Source organism: Protopterus annectens, chromosome 8.part1 (assembly GCF_019279795.1).
Source record: "Protopterus annectens isolate FY-2018-M chromosome 8.part1, PAN1.0, whole genome shotgun sequence".
Taxonomy (NCBI): Eukaryota; Metazoa; Chordata; order Ceratodontiformes; family Protopteridae; genus Protopterus; species Protopterus annectens.
In genome coordinates, this window is record NC_056742.1 from 503,788,804 (window position 1) to 503,805,191 (window position 16,388).

The window sequence follows — 16,388 nt, forward strand, 5'->3', positions numbered from 1 at the left end:
AAAAAATAGCCCAGCTATCATGACTTATGAATAATTAATATAATATTATACATCAATAAATAATAAAATACTTTTAATTTAGTTATACATTTTGCCATTTAAACCTCTATTACTGCACACAAGTTTAATAATTCTCTTCAGTTAATCACAAAAATTAAATAAACCAACAAAAAGTGTGCTACATAACTAAATATGTAATAGTAATATAAATTAGCCATTAAATATTCCTAAATTATTTGCTCATTCTACATTATTATAACTAAATCTCTAAATAAATAAGTAGAACAGAGTGGGACCTGAAGAGATAGATACCTGTAAATTTATAGTTGACAGGTAATCCTATCATTCTAAACTATTATACAAAAGGAAAATCAATGCACACACATGCACGAGCATGAGCGCGCGCACACACACACACACACACACACACACACACACACACACACACACACACACACACACACATCTATATGTATGCAAAAGTATGTATATATGTGTATATATATATATATATATATATATATATATATATATATATATATATATATATATATCATATATATATATATATATATATATATATATATATATATATATATATGTATATATATTTATTTATTTTATATTTGTTGACCGGGTTTGTCCAACTGGGCTACAAGTGTCCATTTTCAGTGGAGGCCTGAGGAGAAAAGCTCCAACAGAAAATAGAAATTTTACATATTGAATACATATAGAAATACATTCATGAGTACCACAGATTATTGCATTACAGTGCCACACATTACATTCATCAGTACCACACATTATTGAATTACAGTGTCATACATTAAACTGTGGCAGGTGAAATATATATATATTTGTACAGTGATTTACCAAGAGGAGAACATAAAGTAGTCGTTTGTTTATACTTACTTTATAGATCTAACAAAAGCATTGAATTATTTTTTAAGTACAAGTGTATATATCTTAAAGTTGTGTAGCACTCTTAATATGATACATATTAAAATATTTAAAAATCCTTTAGCTTATGAAATTAATTCATTCATATTACTGAGGTAAAAGAGAATGTCTTGCTATTTCTATGGAGTGAACAAATGTAACCTGTGTTGTACTCACAACTTACAATGTGCTTAATTCAAATCCCATTATCCCTTCACGGGTTCAAACATTTTGAAAAATCTACTTTACTTTCTATCAAAATAGATGTATTGATTCAACAATACAACATTCAAATTTCAGCTCTGATTTATGAAATTAGTTATTCCAGGTAGTCTTAGTGAACCTAATAACACACAATATGCAAATAGTTTCAAAGTTCACATGACCAAGCTTCAAATTTCAGCTTTTAGGATATTTTTAAATATTTTATATGATTTTATATGTACATTATATGAAATCTTGTACATTCACATTTCTGCCATATGCAGTAATGTAATACATATCTTCCTTACAAGTTGTTTGTTATTTTAATATATTTTTGTCTTATTTGATATTCTACTTCATTCTATATAACTTATACTTCTAAAATCTCTCATCAAATAGCTAGTAAATCATCTGCCCTTTAGTAAAGATTACAGTATGTGTATATATTTTTTAACTTACTGATACTGCTCTTTTATTAATCTTACATAGTAGATATTTTATTCCATGTGCATTTGCATATTATTCATAAGATGTTTACTCTTCTTATGAATTCTAACATTACAAGCAATTTTGACTACATATAAAATAATTCCTGTTTGTTTAGTTTGAATGTGTGTGTTTTAGCCATTGTGAACTGCTGTTTTGGTCTAAGCTTTACATCCTGGCATTAGAATTTGATTACAGCATATGAAAATGACAACTCACAGCATACAGCAGCTGGTCATTTCCTCTGTAGATTTCTCATTAATCTTAATTCTTTAAAGCTGATCTAATCTGTAACAAATATCCAGCCTTATTTATTCCCATTAATATGTGCAATTGGAGTTAATAACACTACAGGATAAGTTATTAATATTAAGCAAAATGTAAGCAAATTGTATGTCAGCAATGGCTCAATATAAAACATTATTAATGGTTTTACCAATTCTTAACTTATAAATAAACATTTAAAATGTCATTTTAGTTCATTTATCACATACTTGAACAAAGTTGCTTTCTGTTTTCACAGGCATCAGTGATGAACTTTGACCTACTTTTTTTAAACAGCTCAAGGAGCACGTGGGAAGCAAGGAAAGCAAGAATCCAGCATTCTCACATAACTAGAACATTCTTTTGTTCTTGAGCTTTTTTAAGTGTCAATTGCTTCATAAATGACATGTGAAAGGAATGTGCTACACAGGAGCAATGGAAAGAAATCACCACACTTTAACACTTCTAATTAGCCGATTACTTAGACCAGACATTCAAATAATAACACACTTGTGTTTGGTTTTTAGATCAGACATTCAGTTAACCCAGCAATGCACATACTAAGCAAAATTAAACAAATAAAATGAAATTTTTAACTTATATAATCTAAAAGTTACCAGTTCCATTGCTTATAATTTAAGGACATTCTCTTGCAGGAAGTATTTATTTATTGTGTAGAAATAGCTCCAAAGGTGGTGCTTCTATATTCATAAAGGATGTGCACATCTCCAGACTGGTAGCCCAACATAATACATCAGTAATACTTCAGGTGCAGCTAACATTGGGTACGACAGCAATTCAGGTCGTAGCCTGCTATAGGTCCACAACCTTGTCCCAAGACATACACTCCATGTTCCTAATCACCCTGGAGAATATTAGGGTCCAAACCTAACACTCTCATACTGGGTGACTTCAACTAATGCTCTATTAACTGGGATAACTACCCATGTACAAATACACTTGCCCAATGTTTTCTGGAATTTATTAATTCCAGTGCCCTGGAGCAGATCGTTCTTACCCTTACTAGAGGTAGCAACATTCTTGACCTTGTCATTACTAACTTGAGCGACTGTTTCTCTATACCAATAGTCAACCCCTCCCTGGTTAGATCCAACTACAAATTAAGCACCTTGGAAATCCACCCCCCCCCCCAAAGGTAATCACCATGAAAAACTTTGCCAAAGCTAACTTTTGGTTCCTAAAAACAGAGGTGGCTAACTTCACGGCACCCATGCAATTGGAGAACAGCTGCATGACTGCTGAATCATACACTAATGCCCTGTATAAACACATACACAAATGCATGGATCTCGGCATACTCAATAGAACCAAGACGCTCTCCTCCAAAAAAAGAAAGCCAATCTGGTAATTCCCTGCCATAAACAAACTGTACAACAGAAGGAGGAAACTGATGTGAAATAAGGTAAAGTCCCAAGACTGGAAAAACTCCCTTATCAGCCTGAACAAAAAGTTGACATCCCTCATCAAATCCTCTAAAGCTAGCTATGAAAACAGAATTGCAGCAGATAGTAAAGACAGCCACAAGACCTTCTATAGTTATGTAAAGAATCTCCATGGCAATACCCAGATTTGCTCGGAGCTACTGCACAAGAGCCCCTCTTATGCCAAGGTAACAGATATTGCCAATATACTATCCAACAGATTCAGTGCCAACTTTACCTCTCTGCCCCCACCCCAGAATCAATCACAATACCAGTAGATTGCCAGGCACCCAGTATTACTGCTGCTCAGGTTAAAACAGCACTGTCCAAGGCCAAGAATACAGCTTCTATGGGACCTGACAATATCTCTTGCTGTGTTCTACATGAACTACAGAGTGAACTGACACCTCACCTGTGTGCCCTGTTCAATCACAACTTAACCTCAGGCTTTGTCCCTACCGAATGGTGCACTGTTACAGTCATCCCTCTCTACAAAGGAGGAATGACTACAGACCCTGGGGGGGGGGGGCCAGTTGTGATTTTGAATTCACATTTTTACTATGATAGGATGAATGAAATGTTGAAAGATACTACAGTTTTATAAGGTTGTAGGAATGGAAGTAGTAGATAGCATGAGTAGACATATTTTCAATACTTTGCATGAGTTTATATGTATGGGTATGTTAACTAAAGAATTGTTTCAGTTTTTCACAGTTGAGAAACCACTGGTTCCATGATCACATGGTCTACCCAAGATACACAAGAATCCAAGAAGCCCTAAATTTAGACCTATTGTAGCAGGGCTGGAGGGCTCATAGAACCCCTATCCATTTATTTGGATGGGGAATTGAGAAAAGTACTGACTGATTTTTCTCAGGTATTGAAAGACACTGAGCATTTTTTGGGTGACTTGTATAGGGTAGTAGAAGAGCCTATGTCAATGGGGATGGAACTATTAGCTATGTTTGACGTAGTTTCACTGTTTACATGTATTCCAAATACAAGATGCATTGCTATGGTGAGATCAGTTTTGTTGAGACATGGCAAGCTGTCAGAGCAGAGAGTAGATTTTTTTATGCATGCTTTTAGAAATTGTTCTATAACAAAATATATTTATGTTTGGAGATACTTGTTATTGGCAAGTATCAGGAGTAGCTATGGGTACTAGTTGTGCCAACACGTATGCAAACCTGGTCATGGTGGACTGGGAAGAATGGCACTTGGTACATGATCCCCATGTCGTCTTTTGTAGATGATTTGTGGATGACCTTATTGTTGGTTGGAAGGGGGGATGAGGCCAGTTTAAAATTGTTCCATCAGTATCTCAACAGTACTGGAGATTTTTTACAGTCACTATAAACTGTTCTAGAAGCAGTATAGATTTCTTAGACATTACTGTCTTTAGAAGTGAGAATGGTTGGAGTACCAAACTAAACAGGAAACCTTGTTATTGTCCAGCTTTTTTTACACTGTAACAGTATGCATGTAGAGCACATTTTCCCAAATATAGTTAGGGGACAAGCAATGAGGGTTTCATGCCTCTGCTGTCAGGAAGATGAGTATCAAAAAGAATTGGTTAGTTTGTAAGAAGACTTTTTGAGTAGGGGGTACAGTGTACATGAACTTGAGGATGCCTATTTGAAGATATAGAGTGAGAGAAAATGAAAAGCTAGACCCGACTACTCAGTGAAAGCACTAGCGCAGCATAGCGTACGGGAACAGAAAGATCGTTCTCAGGTTTTAATGGTGTTGTCTTATACTTTGGATGTTGAGAGATTTAGGAATATTATACAAGAGAATTGGCATATTCTCGTGGTGGATGAGGAAACTGCCAGAATAGTAGGCACACGACTCAGCTTTATTTATAAAAATAAAAATAACTTAAACAATAGTTATGCTATCCCAGATTAAGGAACATAACAGAAGATGTTCAGTATGGAATACGTAAATGTGGAGATTGTGCCTATTGTATGTATATAGATGACTGAAGGTTCTTTAAGCATCCAGGGACAGGGCATCTTTGGGAACTTAGAGTAGGAGGAAACTGTAATACCCCCAATGTGGTTTATGTGGCACATTGCAGGGTATGTTTTTATTTTTATGTAGGGAAGACAAACTGTTGTTTTAGAGAACGGATAGGGGATCATGTTTACTGTACCAGAAGGGGGTTGGAATGCAGTGCCCTAGCTAAACACACTATGTCATCCAATGAAGAGCAGGTGTTTTTATTTTGAGTGTTACATGTACAAACTGCAAATAGCAGGCTATGGGACCATGTTCATCAGACAGAGTGTGTGGAACTACAATGAATCTTGAGGTTGTGAGCCCATAGGGGGCTTCATATTAATGACTCAGTCCCCCTTAAACTGGTGCTAAAGTCCAGGAAATTAAAATAAAATAAAATTAAAATAAAATAAAATAAAATAAGTTAGATTCTATGTATTATTGGAATTTTTCCTGTGCTCTTTAGTATGACACATGCACCTTTTAGTACACTGAATTTGGTGTATATATGTTTGAGATTTTGTATTGTAATATGTATTGAGTTGTGCCATATAAGTGTTCTTTAAGAACTTAGACTCTTATGTGCTAATTTGTATAGAGTGGGAGGGTTGATAGAGTTTTATGTATCTGACTGGTGGTTAGTGGAGTTTGAAATGGGTACTTAAGTAAAGCTTAAGTGATTTCTAACTGTCTGATGAAGCAATATTGATCATTGCGAAACCGCTCACTCAATAAAATGTTGGATTTGATTCCTTGTGGATTATTTACTTCTATCAGTTACCTTCAGCCTTTGGGTAAATGTGTTGCTTGAACTGTTTGAGCCTCGCTTGTTGGATTTAACTGGGAAGATTTATTATCATGATGGACCTAATAAACAAGGATATAGGGAATCTCCAAACTCTGGATCCTACACAGTTTGGTTTTGTGAAGGGTAGATCATGCCTGCTTAACCTGATTGACTTCTTTGAGTCCATCACCAGAGCTGTGGATGAAGGGAAGGTAGTTCACGCAGCCTCCCATATCTGGCCAAGGCCTTTGACACCATCCCCACTCAGGAATCATGGAAAAGCTCACTAAGCTAGGCATCAAACCCTATATCACTAGGTGGGTTGCAAACTGGCTCACAGATAGAACCCACAGTGTGAAAGTAGCTGACTCCAAGTCAGACTGCCAACCAGTCATGAGTGGAGTCCAACAGGGTTTGGTCCTGGGTCCTCTCCTGTTTGGTATATACTTATCTGAAGTCCAGGCCAACACGAAGGGACTCTAGCTAACAAATATGCAGATGGTTGCAAGTTGAGAGCCATGATTAACTCCCCAAGTGATGTTGACATCCTACAGAAAGGCCTCACTGAGACCAATAACTGGTGTCAAAACCATGGCCTTAAGCTCAATGCCAAAAAATGTGTCATCATCCTTTTTGGGAAAAACCCAGTTCCCATGAATTACCACAGTAGTCCACTGAGCACAGAAGGTGTCATAAGAGATCTGGGAACACAGGTTGACAGCAACCTCTCTTTTGACCACCACATTGCCGCTGTGGTCAGAAAGTCCTTCTATGTGGCACATCTCGTTATTAAGGGTTTTTCATCCAGGAAGAAAGAGGTCATTGTCTCCCTCTACTCTACCCTCATTAGACCAATCATCGAGTACAATGCCCCATTCGGCATGTACCTCACTAGACACCTGAAACAACTGGAGAGGCCACAAAAGTACCTTACAAATAGGATCCTAGGCCTTAAACACTTGTCCTATATGGACAGACTAAAAAAACTCCAACTATTTGCTGTCTTATATCGCCTATTTAAAGATGATCTCTGCTTGACTTACAAAGCCATGTCTGACCCAGCTCTGTTAGAAATGGTACATCTAAAGAAATCCCAGTCCCTCTGCACTACACGCTCCAGAGACCTCAACCTCATTGCCACAATCAACAGAACAAGCTGAGGGACAGGTTCATAACCCAGAGATTGCTCATGCTATGGAATAGACTTCCCATACATGTCAAACAGAGCACCTCACTGGCCCTTTTCAAGAGAAATCTTGATGAGTGGATGGGAAATATAAAATTCACCCCGGGATCACTCCAGTGGCTCTACTTGACAGAGGCACTGGGAACTAAGGTCAGGTGGCACAATGCCAGTGTTATCCTATGGGCTAGGATTGTGAAGGCTACAGGTCCATTAGCCTAGTACACACAGATGTCTGCAGGAAATACTAAGGTGGCTTTAATACTGCTCTTTTTATTTTGTTTAATCAGTGGTAAAGAGGATTTTCTTTTACTCATTATGTCACTAGAAAAATCATTGTGAAGTCTGACTACATGTTTACCTATTTTATAGGTGGGCTGGACCATGCATTTTTTAATATTTGATATTTTTCTATGCTGAATATAAACTTAACTATAACTGAACATGGTGGGGAGTTTCCTTCTTCAAAGGTACTCTCAGGGATCTATGTGCCTTTTCAATTCCAAAAGATAAAGTTTTAGGTATATTTTAATATTTTATGTAGCCAGATTGTTAAGAAGTTTATTTTATTGTCTGTTTCATACTTTTCAGGTATGTCATAAATTCTAATTTTATTTAATCTTGGTCAGTTTGTAAATCATCAACTTTATCTATGAGCCTGTTAATTTGTTTTAAAAGAAATTCAGTCATAGACTCACCTTCAATTATTCACCGTTCGTGATTATTTAAAGCTTCTTCCATAGTGCTGATCTATGCACTTTTGTTGTCTCATAAGAATTTCTAAATGTTCCATATCCTTCCTGGACTCTTCTTTGAAATCTTCTATTCTGGTGTCCAGTTTGTCCATTTTAAGTAATGTATCTTGCATATTAGATAATAATGACTGATGTATTTTTAATGCAAAAATCCCGAGTGCCATTCTTGAGTGGCTCATGTTGAAGTTTCTTCTCTCTTAACCAAACAGTTGAAATTCTGACAGGAAAATTAAAGCTTTTGAAGAACTTGAAGCTATAAATCTTCCTTCTATTAGTGAATAGAATCAGCTAACGAGTATCTGCAAATTTTATCTTTTGATTATAACTTCTGTCAGAGAAAAGTTTTCAGTTACAGAGTGTTCACCAGTTGCTGCTCAGTTAGCCACCCTGGCCACACCCCCTTTCATGGCCAATACATTCTAAAGTTTATTTTACGATCCTGCTTTTATATCTTCAGAAGATTATTCGAGGCAATGTGGCACTGGTAGTCAGTGTACTGTGCACAATATAAAAGAGAGAAAGGCTGGGAGCAAAAGTGTTTTTAGAAACTATAAGGACTCTAAAATAACACCATCAGAAACTGCACTGCTTAAAGTCAAGTCCAAGTTATTAAGCATGCAGAAATGATTTGTGCTGTGTAGACCAGAAATGATTTGTGTTGTGTTGATAATTATCAAATTTTTCATGGCTAAAAACAAAATAAACAGATGCGCTAATGTACTGAATTAATGTATCTTATTTTACTTTTGAGGTTCATGAAGCTGGAAAGATGCAATGAATCATTCCACTTTTTCAGTCTCAGTCCCTGGATATGCATTTGCAGACCTCCATAAAGCTATGGAAATGGGTCTGATGTTCAGATTTTTAGTACATACAGAAATTCATTGAGGTAACTAGGGTTTGGTAGCAGGGTCTAATAAAGGTGGACAGTGTATAATACCAGTGGGCATAGTGAATACTAGTAGACAGGCTCTAGTACATGGCCAGGGTCTAATACAAGTGGGAGGGATTAATACAAGTGGGCAGGTTTAATACAAGTGGACAGAGTCAGGTCTATATTAGAAAATCAAAGTTTCAAAACATCGAACGTTCTCATATCGAACCCTATTCAGCGAAAGCTGAAAACATCGAACATACAGAACAGCAAATTTTTTCCTAGGGAAAAAAATTGCTGTTCCAAAACATACACACAACACAATTACACCAAACAAACAGCAATCCACACACATACACCTAAAATCTTACACCTAACCCTACACTAAACTATACACACAACACTAACTATCCACTTACCTTAACCCAAACCCTAACCATCACATCTACACAATCGCACACATACCTCACCCGCGCCCTAACTCACCTAACTCGCCCTAACCCTCACGTTCACACAATCGCACACATACCTAACCTACACCGTAACCCTAACTAACCTAACCCGCACTCAATTGCACACTTACCTGACTTTCCACAACAGCACTGAAAATACCAAAGTAACAGAAACAGACAACCAAATTCTTTCCCTAGGAAAAAATTTGGTTTTCTGTTGCTTCGATATTTTCAGCTTTCGCTGAATAGAGTTCGATATTAGAACATTCAAAGTTTTGAAACTTTGATGTTCTAATATAGACCCGACAGGGTCTAATACAAGTGAGCAAGACCTAAAACATGTGGGCAAGCTCTAATACAAGTGTTCCTATGCTAGTAGCTCAAGACACACTTATATGATGCACTTGCCCTAAATGGAAATTCTTCTAACTCCCAATAACCTTATCTTATTTAAGTACTTAACCCTTCCATGACCCAAACCTACTACTGAACTGCATGCCCCTACCAGGGACCTATCACTAACCCTAAAACTCCCACCCAGTCCTTAACCTGGATCCTCACTCCTTATCCTAATTATAAGACTTTCCTTCCACTCCCTAACCCTAAATTCCCTGATCTCTCCATAAACGTAAAATTCCACCCTAACCCCTTGATTGCTGCCTAGATCTAAAACTCCATCCCCCTACATAAACGTAAAGATCCTGATTGCTACCTAATTCTAAACTCTGCTACCTTTCCCACTCTCTAAGCCTGAATCTTCTGCTGCCACTCGCTAACCCTAATCCACCTCCTGATCTTTGTCCGAAATGCTAAGTTACAATCCCACCCTCTCTTACTCTCACCGTATGGCTGCCAAACTTCCCTTGTCAAAACTTGGCTACGCCTTCAGGTGAAGTACAGCAGCTCCACTCTCTCCACAGGGTTGCCTCGCCTTACCTGAATATGCAGGCAGGTTCAAATATGAGCATCACCCTGTGTAAGCCACATGGTGCATAAGTCCATACATAAAGGCAGTGGTCTGTGAGCCCCTCACACTTGAGCACTTATAACAGACCTTTGGTATCATGTATTTATGAGCATTATACATTTTCACCTGGCAGTTGTGTTTGTTTTCCTGCTTTGGATTGAGTAATTAGTCAGATATTTAATCATGGTCAGAACAAGCCACTGATAATCAGCTTTGAGAAGCAAATTCTGGAGGGTGGAATTTGGCTGAACTGAAATACATTTCATTGTCATAGGCTTATAGGATCATAGGAGATTACTAGGCTATTGACCCAGAGGTCATTTTAAGCCTAGCTGTATCATCCCCATGTAATACCATGGAAATGCAAGTCAATACCCAAGACTGCATTTAGTGACGACTGCACATGTCCAGGAGGGTTGCGGGTGCTATCCCTGGTAAGAATATATGGTGCCCCATTCACTTGTCTAGGTTCCTCTTGAACAGTGTCATACAGTTCCTCTGTTTCACATGAATTGGTAGCCTGTTCCAAAAGATGCATCAGTCACTGGGAGATAAATCTGTCCCTCCAGCATATCCTATTTAAGTCACAGGTCATATTTAAATCCCTGGAATGGGTAGCCCTAGCCCCATTTGATTTACTGATATGCAGCAATTTCATTAGGTCTGGGTCTTGGATTGCTCTGTAGGCCAGGCATAAGTCTCCATTAAGAAGTCCATATGACATAGAGTATAGTGACAGGGACTTTAGTCAGCCTGTGTAAGGCACAAGCTGGAGCACCTTCATCTTCTTTGTTAGAAACCTTTTAGGTCTCTCCAGTTGCTGCAGGTGCTTTGTACGGTACATGCTGAATGCAGCGTTATACTCAATTACGGGCCGGATTAGTGCTGAGTATAGAGGAGTTATAACCTATTTTGTTCTCAAGTGTGCTAAATATAAAGCCTTCCTCACTACAGTAAACACATGGTGGTCAAAGTTAAGGTTGCAGTCAAATTGTGATCCCAGGTCCCTTACCACTTTGTTGGCACTTAGGGTATTGTTGATTTGATAGTGTGAAAGGACATTATTTGTGCTGAAGGGAATGACAATGCATTTCTTTGCATTCAGTTTGAGACTGTGACTAATACACCAGTTGATGGTCTGTGTAAGAACCTCCCAGAATATACTGATATAATTTGGGGATTCAATGATTGCATCTAGTTTGCAGTAGTCAGCGAACTTGGTCAGCCACAATCCCTTAGTTTTGACCTGAACTTCTGAGAAGTATATATCAAACAGCAGATGGCCCAGCACTGACCCCTGTGACATCCCACTAGTAACAGGTCTGCTGGTTGATGTGGAGTCACCCACTTTGATAGTGTGTGTCCAGTTTGTGAGCCAGTTAGCAACCCATCCTACAACAAATGGGTTTACATTCAGTTTAATAAGTTTATCAGTAAAGCCTGAATATGGTATTGTGTCAAAAGCCTTTGCTAAATCGAGGTATGCACAGGTTTGCCTTCATCAGTTACCCTGGTCACATTTTCAAATAAGTCCACCAAATTTAACAGGCAGGATTTGCCCGTGATGAAGCCAAATTGGGTAGGATCCAGGGATTAGAAGTCGCCTATGTCTTTATTATGAGGTCCATAATGATATGTTCTGTGGCCTTACAGATGAGGCTTGTCAGGCTTCTGGGCCTGTATTTCCCCTGAGTTTGTTGCTAGGCCACCTTTGTGGAGGGGAATAACTGTTGCTGTTCTCCATTCCACAGGAACAAAGCCCGTGGTTAGGTTATGATTGAAAAGGATACTTAATGGTGATGTTAGTTCATGTTTTATCCTGTTTAATAGACAGTCTGGGATGTCATCTGGTCCCATAGAGGCTGTGTTTTTTGCCTTGGACAAGGCTTTGAGGACCTGCTCTTCAGATATGTATGGTAGAGGGGTTGGGGGAAGGTTTGTGATAAGTTAGGAAGTATGAGGGAGTGAATTTTTTGCCAGGCCTATCCACTAGCAGGTTTGCTATGTCTGTGGGGTCAGTGTGTGTGATACCGTTGGTCACTAGTTCTGCACATGCTTGGACCCTACCTTTTAGGTTATGTATGTAGCTGCAAAAGGCCTTATGGTTATCCTTGGCTATACTTGCTGAGTTTCTCATAAAGGAGCTCTTAGACAATTTGAGAAGTTGCCTTATTTGCCTGTTAAAAGGCAGAGGGGTCTATATTAGTTCGCCAACATTTTATTTTGACGAACACCTATTCATCGACCCCTATTCAATGAGAATCACTTCAGCAATTCATGAATTTACCAAGAGCAATGAAATACTTACCTGAAGCAGAATGGGCCACATCTAAGTGAACTTACCCAAGTGGGAATTTCATGCCCCACACTCCCAGATGTGGACAGCTTCACTCCCTCACCCCCTCTAACTATATATACCAACTCTGCGATTGCAGTGGAGAAAAGGGCAGAGTTTTGTAGCTGGCCAACTATGTCTTTGCCCTTGGTAAATTCAGCGAATCACTGAAGTGATTTTTTTCTGAATAGGGGTCAATGAATTGGTGTTCCCTGAAATAAAATTTTAGCGAACTAACAAAGACATGAGGCTGAGAAGGGTGATTTTCCATTGTTGGGGCCTTGCCTTTGTTTTCTTGGACAGCAGCTTCTTGCATTTATTGTTAAAATTGTCAATGCTGGATGCCCACTATGGCAGCTTGTTTTTACTTTGGACTCCAGCTTTGATTTTTTTCTGGTACAGCCAAGTTTATACACTAATGCAAGTGATTGTGCAGGGCTTTACTGTAAGCTTAGGTGTAGTTACCACTTCCAGCTTGGGGTGGGGCTTGGAATGCATTTATACCTTCACCTAGGAGGGTATATTTTGCTTTGGTGAAGATTTTTAGTCTGATTTTACCCTTTGTGAGTTCTGGTGTTAGTGCCAGCTCAAAGATAACTGGTTGGGGTCAGACTTAACTAATGAGTGTCCAACGGTTGCGGCGGTGCACCTGTTTGACATGTTAGTGAGGACCAGGCCTAGAATGCTTGTTTCTCTTGTCGGGGTATGAACAAGTTGTTCCAGGGCATTTGACTTAATAAAGTCAATGTACTTTGTGCTAATGAGTTGGGGCTTGCATAGGTTTCCCAGTTGATGGTGGGATAATTGAAATTCCCCATAACCAGAGTGCTTGATGAAATTTGGATTGTCTCTAGTTTGGTGAAGTAGGCTTCATGGGCATTGGGGCCCATGGAGAGGTATCTATAAATGGCTATGACTTGAATGGTGGTCTTTCCCACTGTAACCTGGACTTGGAGTAACTCCATGGAGTTGTCCAGTCTAACTAGACAGGAGGTGAATTTATCTCTAGTATAGATAGAAACACCATATTTTTTGGTCTCCACACATTCATTTTGTGGTCTAAAGATGTGGAAGACATTGTAGCCTTGCAAATCTGGGGAACTTTTTGAGGCACTGAACCAGATTTCTGTGACTGCATAGACATCTACCTCTTCTTGTGATAGAACTGCTTCCAGGGAACATAGTTTTTGGTTTAAGCTCCTAGCATTTAGCAGCATGACCCTTATTTTGTTCTGGTTGGCTAATTTCATGTTGGTAATGTTGTTTTTGAGACCTTGCCTAAAAAAGGCACTATGGGGGGAGCTAGAGCCTTTGCCATCAGCTGAAAGCCTAGAGGTGCCAGATGAAAACTGTCTCTAGCAAAGCAGTGAGGTTTGTCGACCATGGCTTCCCAGGCTGACAGGAAATGGATCAGCTTTGAATGACACCAAAAACTAAACCAGTTATTGAAATCAATCATTTTTTGTTTATACTGCATCATTCTAGGTGAGGGTAGTATGCTGCTCAAGGCTAGGGACATACCTGCCTGGGACACTTACTCAGAGAGCTCAGCCATGTCTCTCTTCATATAGTCCAGTGAGGTGCATCTCAGGTCATTTACACCAACATGAAGTATGACAGAGTCATTATGGTATTTGTTGCTAAGACAACTAAGTACATGCATGATCTGATGAATCCCGGCACTGGACAGGCAGCTGCCCATGGCTTTATTCTTGTCTATCCTTGTGAGTGGGACATCTGTGTGTCTCAATATTGAGTCTCCATTGCAACAGTCTTGTGTTTTGGAGGTTTCTGGTGTTTAGTTTTTTGAGAGGACCTCCATGTATGTAGATTTTTGTGTTTAATGTATAGTATGTGCATGTAGTGGTGCGTGAGCTGACGACCTCTTCCATGTTACTCTTTTGAGTGCAAGAGAGCATGGATTCAAGATTCTTGGTGTACATACATCTCTTGCACTCTGTTCTAGAGTGAGCTATTAGTAGACTGTTGTTGGTGTACATGAGGCAATTTCTACGCTGCCTCAAGAGACCAAATTCAACAAGGTTGGCATGAAAAACAAGGGAAGTCCAACTGTCCATAATGCTAGGTTGAAGACTGTTCTCACCTCACTAGGGGTGGCATTTCAGAATCATTCAAAGAGGAGCTCAGTGGTTGGATATTTCCGCCTAGGATTTTATTTTTTTTCTTTGCTCTTATTAAAGTTACTTATTCAAACTTGTTCTTCCCATTAGCTACCTAGGCAATCAACTACACAAAGTCATCTTAATAATTACAATATATTATTACTATTAAAACTAAAATCAATCAAACTCTCTAGTCATGTTGGGAAAATCTCTTGAGTTCTTACCCTTAAGGTTGTTACACAACAGGGAAGGGGAATTTTTTCAACCCTATTCAAATGTTCTCTCCCACTTCCTGCCATTTCTTTCTGCAAAACATATATATATATGGGTCCCCTTCAGATGATCGTACTTTTAAAAGTTCGACTTTCATATGGCCGAGACCATATGATCGAACGAACTTTTAAAAGTTCGACCGATTTGAATGGACATCACCATACAGTGCAGAACAGGAAGATTTCCTGTTACCGCAATGTAGTGCAATCTTGGAGTTGGTATATTTAAGTAGCAGGGGGTGTGGGGGGCATAGCCCCCCACATGGGTGGTGCAGGGGTGCTTGCCCCCCTGCTAAACAGAGTTATTTTTTTTTTGTGTGTGTTATGGTGTTTAGTTTACATGGTCGATGTTTCAAATGTTCGATCATATGGTCTCAGCCTTATGAAAGTCGAACATTTGAGTTGTCAGTCATGTAAAGTTGACCCATATATATATATATATATAAATATATATATATATATATATATATATATATATATATATATATATATATATATATATATATGCACACACACACAGACACACACATATTTATATATATATATATATATATATATATATATATATATGTATATATATTTCATATCCTTCAATAAAATCTATTTCTTCATTCTTCTGGCTCTGAAATTGAAGCATCACTATGCCTCTCATGCAAATTGTCTAACAGTAAAAGAAAGATCTGACCTTATACTTCTAGTACTGATCTTCAAAGTGCTGAAAATTAATACTACTCCTAATACGCACAAAAATGCTGTCAAACCTTTCCACTAACTCAGTGATGCCTCTGTCAGATGGTGCCTTTATTGTATATAGACCTTCTAATAACTTCACTAGTGCTGACCATGCTTTCTCCATCATAGGCCCAAAGACCTGGGACATCTCTCTCCCCAGAATATCAGGGACACTGACACCTTCCATCTGTGCCGTCCTTACCTCAAACACAGGACAGCATATTCCTGCCTTTTTGCACAGTTCGTCCCTTCTCCTCTTCACACAAATGTTTGTCATCCTTCCCTAGAACACTAATAAAATAAAAACATAAAATATGTATTTTGCATAGAATAGAACCACTTGCTTTCTGCTTCATTCCTAACTTATACAGTCATTCACTGTAAGTCTTTGCTTTTTTCTTACACTTTATTTATGTATCGTCAGTTTTTTTTTTGTGCTCCTTGGCTGGGCTGTCACTCAAGGACTGTATCCAACACAAACTTTACCATGAGGACACTTATTTGTTGCATTAATCAGACTTCAAATAGACATGACATTTTTATTTTTTATTTTATGAATACAAAAATAA